Source organism: Zootoca vivipara, chromosome 7, assembly GCF_963506605.1.
Source record: "Zootoca vivipara chromosome 7, rZooViv1.1, whole genome shotgun sequence".
In the NCBI taxonomy this organism is placed as follows: Eukaryota; Metazoa; Chordata; class Lepidosauria; order Squamata; family Lacertidae; genus Zootoca; species Zootoca vivipara.
In genome coordinates this window covers 80,649,762-80,661,287 of record NC_083282.1, presented here as the reverse complement: position 1 = coordinate 80,661,287, position 11,526 = coordinate 80,649,762, and positions in this window count along the sequence as shown.

Here is an 11,526-nt window from a genome sequence, read left to right as displayed (position 1 = left end):
AGCCAAACTGACAACTCCCCCTTCCTTCAAGGAAGTTGGATGCCAAACTGCTTTGCACATTCTGAACCATCACACTAGGTCTCCCAGTGTAACCGATGCACAATAGAGATGAGTCTTTTCAGGTTTATCTATAGCCTTTGTGAGTTTCTATAGATAATAATAATGATGATGATTTATTATTTATACCCCGCCCATCTGGCTGGATTTCCCCCAGCCACTCTGGGTGACTTCCAACAGAAAAATAAAATAAAATAATCTATTAAACATTAAAAGCCTCCCTAAACAGGGCTGCCTTCAGATGTCTTCTAAAAGTCTGGTAGTTGTTTTTCTCCTTGACATCTGGTGAGAGGGTGTTTCACAGGGTGGGTGCCACTACCGAGAAGGCCCTCTGCCTGGTTCCCTGCAACTTGGCTTCTCACAATGAGGAAACCACCAGAAGGCCCTCGGTACTGGACCTCAGTGTCCGGGTAGAACGATGAGGGTGGAGACGCTCCTTCAGGTATTATAAGCATGTGGGAGGCACATGTCTCGTCCGCTCTTGACCAGCATCTCAAGGTCTTCAGGGGACCTGTAAGCAGGTAGCAGCTGGTTCAGCAGCACAGGTGGGCCAGTGTGGCTGACCTGGCTTCCTCATGCCATGCACCACTGCCAGCTACTGAGAGGTCCAAGGCATCAGGGAGCTTGGAATGGTGCAGGCACAGCATCTGGAGCAAAAACTGCCACTACTTCATGTAAGGACATTTGTCTGATGATGCTTACAAACCTTCTCACAGTCAGGACCTCACAGGGCCCCTGGCTTCAAGAAGACTTGTATTCACAGTGAGACAAACATACCAGTACTTACAAGTCCTTGTTGCTGAATGTAGCAAGGCCAATGGCCTGAAAGACCTTGAACCTCCTATTCCTTCTCAAAAAGTGGATCTTATTGTATAATGAAAGACGGAGATGCAGAAAGCATCTTGTGTTCAGCAGGGCATTGTGTATGCAAAATCTGCACGGAGAAGGATGGAAACAAAATGACTGCATGGCAGACACAGAAGGAACCACTATTATGCATTGCGCAACATGGAATGAGATAGGCTTTCAGACATCCACACAATTAAAGTAAACAAGACTAAAAATAACCCCAGAGAGGGAAACAAATTGAGCAGAGAATATGATTATATCTAATTTCCATGGACTTCATGTCATCTTGCACTCTCAGTGTTGCTGCCGTTTCAGCGGAATAATAACTATGTTGTTCCTGTCTAATCATTTGTTTCTCCTGTCCCAAGGAACAAATTGAAGTGGGAATAAAATGGGGCTGGGAATGGAAATGATTCGAGTCTTCTCGCCAAATCAACTGCCCAGGTCAGACTGAGGATGTGGGCTACTGTGACCAAATCTAGGCATGTTCTGTAGCCCAGAGATGCTTAATACTGTGGGATAGAGACATGTTTTTCTCCCTCTCGCAAATGAAGCTAAGTGTCAGGAGATTCAGGGCAAACGAAAGGAAGTAATTTTCCACATGGCACATAGTGAGACCATCAAATTAAATTGCTTTGAGTGGGAACTAAGCATAAGAACATGGGTCAAGGCCAGTGGTCCATTCATTCCAGCATCCTGTTCTTACAGTGGCCAACCAGATGCCTGCGGAAAACACACAAGAACAACCTGAACACAACAACACTCTCCCCTCCTGGTATTGTCAGGGAACCACCAGGGGTCAGCAGAGAGCCCAGTAGATTGGGACAGGGGCTCTCGGACGTTGCTGGAGCCCCAGAGCCTAGCACCTGGCAGCTTCCTCCGGAAGGTGGGACTGGGGCTCAGGAGGAGATGCAGACCCTTAGGGATGTTGAGGAGACGAGGTTTCCAGAGAGAGGGCTGCAGAGGGCAGACCAAAGCACTCAAGAGGGGGAGGCTCCAGAACAGGCACCCGCAAACTGCGGTCCTCCAGATGTTTTGGCCTACAACTCCCATGATCCCTAGCTAACAGGACCAGTGGTTTGGGAAGATGGGAATTGTAGTCCAAAACATCTGGAGGGCCGAAGTTTGGGGATGCCTGCTCCAGAAGCTACAGCGCTGGTCCCTCAACTGAGCAGCTTTAGTGTACAAGGCCCTCCACCAGCACCCTCACCCCAACAGAGATGGAGGGAAAAGAGGAGGGACCAACGGAAGAGGTTCAGGGTGGCCAGGGCGCTGTGTTGGCGGAAGTCACAAAGGGAGGCGCTTCCGGATTCTGTATCGGATTAGCACAGTCATGCTTTTTGACACTCTGTCTTGTACATATGTACAGTGGTACCTCTAACTTATGAATTTAATGCGTTCCGAACAGACATTCATAAGTCGAAAAAAATTGTACGTCGAATCCCATAGGAATGCATTGGGAGAAAAAATTCGTAAGCCGAAGCAACCCTTATCTAAAAATTCGTAAGTAGAAAAAATCCTATCTAAACTGCATCCAAGATGGCGGACGGAGCTCCGTTCGTAAGTAGAAACATTCGTAAGTAGAGTTATTCGTAAGTAGAGGTACCACTGTATATAATAAAACCCTGTAAAAACCAAGCACGGGGTTTGGAGCTGCTTACTCGTGGAGAAGCAACCAATACCATTACAGGTATTCAGAAGCATTACTGCCTCTGACTATGGAGAATAAAGGTATCAATGGCTACTAGTCATATTACCTCCGTGAATCAGTCGATGGGGAACAAAGTGAGAGAAGACTATTACTATTCCTTAGAAATCCCAGAGTTCCCTGTGAAGAGCAATTGGTTGTTAAACCACTCTGGGAATTGTAGCTCTGGGAGGTGGAGCTTAGACAACTTCCAGCACCCTTAACAAAGTACAGCTCCCAGAATTCTTTGGGGGAGGCAGTCTTACCCATAGGCGCTAGAGGTGCGGGGCATCTGGGCACTGGGCTCTCAGGAGTGCCATGCCAAGAGTCCAGGGCCCGAGAGTTGAGTCTGGGGAAGAGCCCGCTCATTGGTCAGAGCCCCGCGGCAGGCTCTTCTGCTGTGGGTGGCTCTGCACCACAAGTTCGGGGATGACCGAGACAGCAAGACGCTGAGGCGGCTGGCTGGCTCCGCCCTCCTGTGCGCCTGGGACTGGGCAACCCGGGGGGGAGCACCGGGCGCATCGTTGCACCCTGGCGCCGCATATGCTTAAGACAGCCCTGGGGGGAAGCCATAACTGTAAAAAAACAATCTGATAAAAGCACAATAAAATTACGTTTATGGAAGTTCTGCCTTACAGAGCCCTCTGTGTTTCCCTGTCTGTGATGGTCTGCTTCTCCTATAAGCATTCAGCGAATGAGTGAAGTGCATCTCTGGCTTCTGCAGATTTGAAAGATTTGAGGTGCAGCAGGGAGGAGAGTGGGCAGCACAGCAAAGTTGGGCTCAAGCTGGTGAGGAGCCCTTCTGAGTACCTTGCCTTTGGTCAGTTCCTGTGCTACTCAACTACTGCTACCAGGTGTGGCTGGAGGTATTTAAGCAGAGGATAAATGGCCATCTGTCAAGGATGCCATAGTTGCATCCTACACAAAGCCAGCCGATCAGCTGGATGACCTCCAGGTTCCCTTAGAGGTAAAAACAAAAAAACAAAAAACCTATGTAATACTTCATAGCTCCATGGATGAGTGGCATTTTGAGAAGTCCACCCCCCAATAGTCTACAGATTTAGTTGTTTCCTAAAAGGGAAAGCAGAGAGCCTTGAAAGCAGGCTTTGCTGATGACCAACACAAATTGCATTTCAGATGAGAAATCATGAACATTCGCTCCTGGACTTTACTCTATGAGGGATGCTCCCCCAAGCAGGGAGGGAACTGATCGATAACATCTGAAGCAGCGTGGCATGCAGCATCTAAACACAACCTAAATATTGGATATTTGCAAGGAAACAGACAGGAAGGAACGAGGGGGCAATTTAGCCACTCATCCTGAATAATTAAGCCACCGGAGAAAAATCACGCTTGTTTTCTCACAGCCAATTTGTGACTCCAAATGTACCCGGTAAACTGTGCCCCATGAATTATTTATCGAGTTCTGATGGAAGGCTTTGAGCAAGGAAGCTCTCCTTCATCTGTGTCCGTCAGATCGAGATGCGCTAATGAAACGGCTTGTCGTTTTGCAAAGCCAGGTCCCCTGAAGATTAGGAATAACCTTTAGTGGCCCCTGTCGTGTGCCGAGCAAAGCATGCCTCCTCCATCCCTTTTGTTTCGCTAGAGTTGGAGACGCTTCATTTTGCCTTGGATCTGGGCCTGGGTCTGGGGAAGAGCTGTTATGGGGTTGCCACTCAACATAGCAGCCCTGCAGGATGAATTCTTTCTCTCTCCACTCGATTGTGTACTGCAGCTTACCTAATTTCTGCCGAGACCATATAACACCGGTCCTGAAAGATCTTCATTGGCTGTCAGTTCATTTCCGAGCACAATTCAAAGTGTTGGTCCTGACCTTTAAAGCCCTAAATGGCCTTGGCCCAGTATATCTGAAGGAGCGTCTCCACCTCCATCATTCTGCCCGGACACTGAGATCCAGCGCCGAGGGCCTTCTGGCGGTTCCCTCACTGCGAGAAGCAAAGCTACAGGGAACCAGGCAGAGGGCCTTCTTGGTAGTGACGCCCCCCCTGTGGAACACCCTCCCATCAGATGTCAAGAAAATAAACAACTACCTGATTTTAGAAAACAACTGAAGGCAGCCCTGTTATGTTTGATGTTTTATCGTGTTTTTAATTTTCTGTTGTATGCTGCCCAGAGTGGCTGGGGAAGCCCGGCCCGATGGGCGGGGTATAAGTAATCTGTTGTTGTTGTTGTTGTCGTCGTCGTCGTCTCCTTATGATGTGCACTCCTGTGGTACATAACTGACTGCCATGTGAGGGCAGGGGGACACACAGTGCAATGGTGTCAGAACATTGGGCCGCTTCAGAACTAAGGGTGAGGGAGAAATTGGATTTGGTTCGCATCTGAAGAAGAATCTACCCAAGTCACACTTTCCAGAATAATATGCAAAAATGTGTTAGGAAAAAAATTGCACTAAAATGCTGGAGAACTTTCATGAGGATTAAAAAAATCAACCAACAACAATAGTGCAAATTGCTGCAGAAACATGAAGGTCTGGAATATAAGGCTGGAAAAAGTAGAAAGTGAGAAAACTGATACTGAGAGATTTATCCATCCCTATTCTTCACTGCTGGAATGTTGCATGTGAGATTCAACTGCATACCAGCAAATTCAGGTCATGCAATTACAGTGGATTCGGTGTTTTTACACAACACCACCACTTCCTAATTATTTTTACTCAGTGGCAAAGAAAAAAACAACACACTTCACCAAGGGTAAATGTGCCACAAGCCACACACAAGCCTTTTCCAAACATAGGGAGAAAGAGAGAGAGAGTCTGTGCTTCCAACTTCAAAAATTGAATGACAATATATTTCAGGCTTCTGATTCCCAATGCTTGGTGGCAAAGCTAGTTACTATGAGATTTTCCATATTTCAGTGAAATGGGGTGGGGTCCCAGGGACCCATGAAACAGCTTTCTTATTTTTCCTTTGATTTCTTCACTGTGTTCTTCCGAATGTGCCAAATTAAAAGATCCAGAATCCACAGCCTGATAAATATATGATGTTGCTGCTTGTTAGCACAACTCTCTCTTAATTTATTATTATGTTGAGATCAAGCAGCTGTTAGCAGTGCTTAGCACCAATTTTGCATGCACTGGAAGGAGATGTCCATCATCCAATGGCAGCTTGCATCTACTTGGCGCACTATTTTCAGACCTGCACGGTCTCTTTTTTCAGGCGGTATGCCAAGCCTTTGCATGTAATTAAAAAGAGAGAGAGAAAACATCCCACAACTGCTCACATCCACCTTAAATTCATCATTGCCATTGGCTAAAAGCTTCCTCGCTATTTCCCAAGCATTCTGAAGTGACAAACATCCAATCAACATGCACAAATTGGGTGTCCCTTTATGTCAGGAGCAAAAATTTAGCTTCAATTGCTGGTGTTGGACACCGCCTCTGGCGGATGACATCGGGACACTTGTTTACATCTGTTTGATGATTTAGCAAACTTAGCTCTCCTACTTGAAAAAGAGAGCCATGCCGGGCATTGGAGCCATACCCTCCTGCAGAGCTGAAATGGTGAGGAGGGCTATCAGAATTTAACAGCCCCGGCTGAATTAGACCAAAGCCTTATTTAGATCACCTTTCGCTTTCCCAGAGTGGCCAACTAGATTATGATGACAATGACGCCCAGTTGGATTTCTTACCTGCCCTTCACCATAAAGTCCCAGGGCAGATAATAATAATAATAATAATAATAATAATAATAATAATAATAATAATAATTTATTTATACCCCGCCCATCTGGCCGGGTTCCCCCAGCAACTCTGGGCGGCTTCCAACAAAACATTAAAATACAGAAATCAAACATTAAAATCTTCCCTAAACAGGGCTGCCTTGAGATGCCTTCTAAAGGTCTGGTAATTGTTGTTCTCTTTGACCTCAGGTGGGAGGGCATTCCACAGGGTGGGTGCCACTACCGAGAAGGCCCTCTGCCTGGTTCCCTGTAACTTGGTTAACAATATAACAATATAAACATACAATATTAAAATAAATTAAATCCAAAGGACAACTGAAATGGATCCTGCAAGCCTTTGCAAAGAAACTTACCGGTATAACTCAAGGTTGGAAGGATAAACACTCACCCTTTGGTCCTCAGTGCTCTGAAGATGTTGCTCCTTTCTTTGTTTGGATGTATATCTTATGAGTGTCCATCTCATATCAATATGTGGTTGGACCTATGGAGTGCTTATATTAATTTATAGCCTTAGGTCAGGGTTGTTGGGTTAGCTTTATTGTTAATGTGAGCTGACACTATTTCTTTTGGTTACATTTGCATTTTTTCATACAATAAAATGTAAATCAGTTTAAGCAACTTACAATTTGAATGGGGTACATTCCAAGATGATAGACAGACAGACAGATTAGACAGCTAGATCCTGGGCGTCAAAGGCCAGGATGAAGAGATGCATGTGCAGCATATACCTATGGGAATCTCACAGGTAAGGCATGAGTGAAACAGCCTTCTCCAGTCCCAATGACTGGTATGCTGGCATGACTAGTTGTTGCCATTGAGACCATTATCTTCCATGTATTTGTCTAATCCCATTTTAAAGGTAAAGGGTAAAGGGGTCCCTGACCATCAGGTCCAGTTGTGTCCGACTCTGGAGTAGCGGCGCTCATCTCACTCTATAGGCCGAGGGAGCCGGCGTTTGTCCGCAGACAGCTTCCGGGCCATGTGGCCAGCATGACAAAGCTGCTTCTGGCGAACCAGAGCAGTGAACGGAAACGCCATTTACCTTCCCTATTTATCTACTTGCATTTTGATGTGCTTTCGAACTGCTAGGTGGGCAGGAGCTGGGAACGAGCAACAGGAGCTCACTCCGTTGCAGGGATTCGAACCGCCGATCTTCTGATCAGCAAGCCATAAGCTCTGTGGTTTAACCCACAGCGCCACCTGGGTCCCTATTTTAAAATCCCATTTTAAAGCCATATAAATTGGTGGCCATCACCACCACTTAGGGTAGCAAATCCCATTGTTTTAACCATGCACCGTGTAAAGCAGTGCTTTCTCTCGGCTGGTTCAAAAATCACTCTGGAGGATAATGCAGGACAGAATTGCTACCGGTAGCTATGCAGTTAGAGACCGTGTTCGGCTCTCCGTTCACACATTCAGCTGGGGCTCAAGTGCAGGTAATCTAGTGTCTAGTGTACCCAAGAGATTCTGAAGCATGTGGGAAGCAGGCCTTTGTACCCACTGAATGTTTCTGCCTTTTGAAAACATACGTCCAAAGTTTCTTCCTTCCGTACAAAACTTTTAATTGTGTTATTGGGCAGCAGAGATTGAAGAAACACAACCCAGAATCAAACTGCACCTCTTATTAGTTTACCCCCGGGTGCTAATTTTAAAACAGGCCAATATTGAGCCTGCTGTCTTTGTCCACCACTTTTCAAGCATTGCCTTTGCATGTGGCGCTTAATAAGCCTTCTTTGGCACCAGCTTATTGCCCTGGTGTTTCCAAAGACAATTATGTTGTGTTGTTCAATGATTAAAGAAAAGGTCTCTACTGGTTACTGACTTCTTGTTTCTGTAAGTGGGTGAACTACAAGCGCGCGCACACACACACACACACACACACACACACACACACACACACACAAACAATAAGTTGTTGTTGTTGTTTAGTCGTTTAGTCGTGTCCGACTCTTCGTGACCCCATGGACCATAGCACGCCAGGCACTCCTGTCTTGCACTGCCTCCCGCAGTTTGGTCAAACTCATGTTCGTAGCTTCGAGAACACTGTCCAACCATCTTGTCCTCTGACCGTCCCCTTCTCCTAGTGCCCTCAATCTTTCCCAACATGAGGGTCTTTTCCAAGGATTCTTCTCTTCTCATGAGGTGGCCAAAGTATTGGAGCCTCAGCTTCACGATCTGTCCTTCCAGGGAGCACTCAGGGCTGATTTCCTTAAGAATGGATAGGTTTGATCTTCTTGCAGTCCATGGGACTCTCAAGAGTCTCCTCCAGCACCACAATTCAAAAGCATCAATTCTTCGGCGATCAGCCTTCTTTATGGTCCAGCTCTCACTTCCATACATCACTACTGGGGAAACCATAGCTTTAACTATACGGACCTTTGTCAGCAAGGTGATGTCTCTGCTTTTTAAGATGCTGTCTAGGTTTGTCATTGCTTTTCTCCCAAGAAGCAGGCGTCTTTTAATTTCGTGACTGCTGTCACCATCTGCAGTGATCAAGGAGCCCAAGAAGGTGAAATCTCTCACTGCCTCCATTTCTTCCTCTTCTATTTGCCAGGAGGTGATGGGACCAGTGGCCATGATCTTGGTTTTTTTGATGTTGAGCTTCAGACCATATTTTGCGCTCTCCTCTTTCACCCTCATTAAAAGGTTCTTTAATTCCTCCTCGCTTTCTGCCATCAAGGTTGTGTCATCTGCATATCTGAGGTTGTTGATATTTCTTCCGGCAATCTTAATTCCGGCTTGGGATTCATCTAGTCCAGCCTTTCGCATGATGAATTCTGCATATAAGTTAAATAAGCAGGGAGACAATATACAACCTTGTCGTACTCCTTTACCAATTTTGAACCACTCAGTTGTTCCATATCCAGTTCTAACTGTAGCTTCTTGTCCCACATAGAGATTTCTCAGGAGACAGATGAGGTGATCAGGCACTCCCATTTCTTTAAGAACTTGCCATAGTTTGCTGTGGTCGACACAGTCAAAGGCTTTTGCATAGTCAATGAAGCAGAAGTAGACGTTTTTCTGGAACTCTCTAGCTTTCTCCATAATCCAGCGCATGTTTGCTATTTGGTCTCTGGTTCCTCTGCCCTTTCGAAATCCAGCTTGCACTTCTGGGAGTTCTCGGTCCACATACTGCTTAAGCCTGCCTTGTAGAATTTTAAGCATAACCTTGCTAGCGTGTGAAATGAGCGCAATTGTGTGGTAGTTGGAGCATTCTTTGGCACTGCCCTTCTTTGGAATTGGGATGTAGACTGATCTTCTCCAATCCTCTGGCCATTGCTGAGTTTTCCAAACTTGCTGGCATATTGGGTGTAGCACCTTAACAGCATCATCTTTTAAAATTTTAAATAGTTCAGCTGGAATATCATCACTTCCACTGGCCTTGTTATTAGCAGTGCTTTCTAAGCCCATTTGACTTCACTCTCCAAGATGTCTGGCTCAAGGTCAGCAACCACACTACCTGGGGTGTACGAGACCTCCATATCTTTCTTGTATAATTCCTCTGTGTATTCTTGCCACCTCTTCTTGATGTCTTCTGCTTCTGTTAGGTCCTTACCACTTTTGTCCTTGATTATGGTAATCTTTGTACGAAATGTTCCTTTCATGTCTCCAATTTTCTTGAACAGATCTCTGGTTTTCCCCATTCTATTGTTTTCCTCTATTTCTTTGCATTGCTCATTTAAGAAGACCCTCTTGTCTCTCCTTGCTGTTTTTTGGAAATCTGCATTCAGTTTCCTGTATCTTTCCCTTTCTCCCTTGCATTTTGCTTGCCTCCTCTCCTCCGCTATTTGTAAGGCCTCGTTGGACAGCCATTTTGCTTTCTTGCATTTCCTTTTCCTTGGGATGGTTTTCGTTGCTGCCTCCTGTATAATGTTATGAGCCTCCATCCATAGTTCTTCAGGCACTCTGTCCACCAAATCTAAATCCTTAAACCTGTTCCTCACTTCCACTGTGTATTCATAAGGGATTTGATTCAGATTGTATCTTACTGGCCCAGTGGTTTTTCCTACTTTCTTCAGTTTAAGCTGGAATTTTGCTATAAGAAGCTGATGATCTGAGTTACAGTCAGCTCCAGGTCTTGTTTTTGCTGACTGTATAGAGCTTCTCCATCTTTGGCTGCAGAGAATATAATCAATCTGATTTCGATGCTGCCCATTTGGTGATATCCATGTGTAGAGTCGTCTCTTGTGTTGTTGGAAGAGAGTGTTTGTGATGACCAGCTTGTTCTCTTGACAGAACTCTATTAGCCTTTGCCCTGCTTCATTTTGAACTCCCAGGCCAAACTTGCCAGTTGTTCCTTTTATCACTTGATTCCCTACTTTAGCATTCCAATCCCTTGTAATGAGAACATCCTTCTTTGGTGTCATTTCTAGAAGGTGTTGTAGGTCTTCATAGAATTGGTCAATTTCACTTTCTTCAGCTCCGGTAGTTGGTGCATAAACTTGGATTACTGTGATGTTAAAAGGTCTGCCTTGGATTCGTATCGAGATCATTCTGTCATTTTTGAGATTGCATCCCATTACAGCTTTTGCCACTCTTTTGTTGACTATGAGGGCCACTCCATTTCTACTACGGGATTCTTGCCCACAGTAGTAGATATGATAGTCACCCGAACTGAATTCGCCCATTCCCTTCCATTTTAGTTCACTGATGCCCAGGATGTCGATATTTATTCTTGTCATCTCATTTTTGACCACATCCAGCTTACCTCCATTCATGGTTCTTACATTCCAGGTTCCTATGCAATATTTTTCTTTACAGCATCGGACTTTCCTTTCGCTTCCAGGCATATCCGCAACTGAGCGTCCTTTCGGCTTTGGCCCAGCCACTTCATCAGCTCTGAATCTACTTGTACTTGTCCTCCGCTCTTCCTCAGTAGCATGTTGGACGCCTTCCGACCTGAGGGGCTCATCTTCCAGCGTCATAACTTTTATATGCCTGTTGTCTTTGTCCATGGAGTTTTCTTGGCAGGGATACTGGAGTGGCTTGCCAGTTCCTTCTCCAGGTGGATCACGTTTAGTCAAAACTCTCCACTATGACCTGTCCATCTTGGGTGGCCCTGCATGGCATAGCTCATAGCTTCTCTGAGTTATTCAAGCCCCTTCGCCACGACAAAGCATTGATCCATGAACAATAAGTTAGCTGAACTATTTTGAGATACGAACTCACATATGCATAATGAAGTCCAAACTACATGTGGCATGAGGCCCCCATGATCAGATCTCTCAACC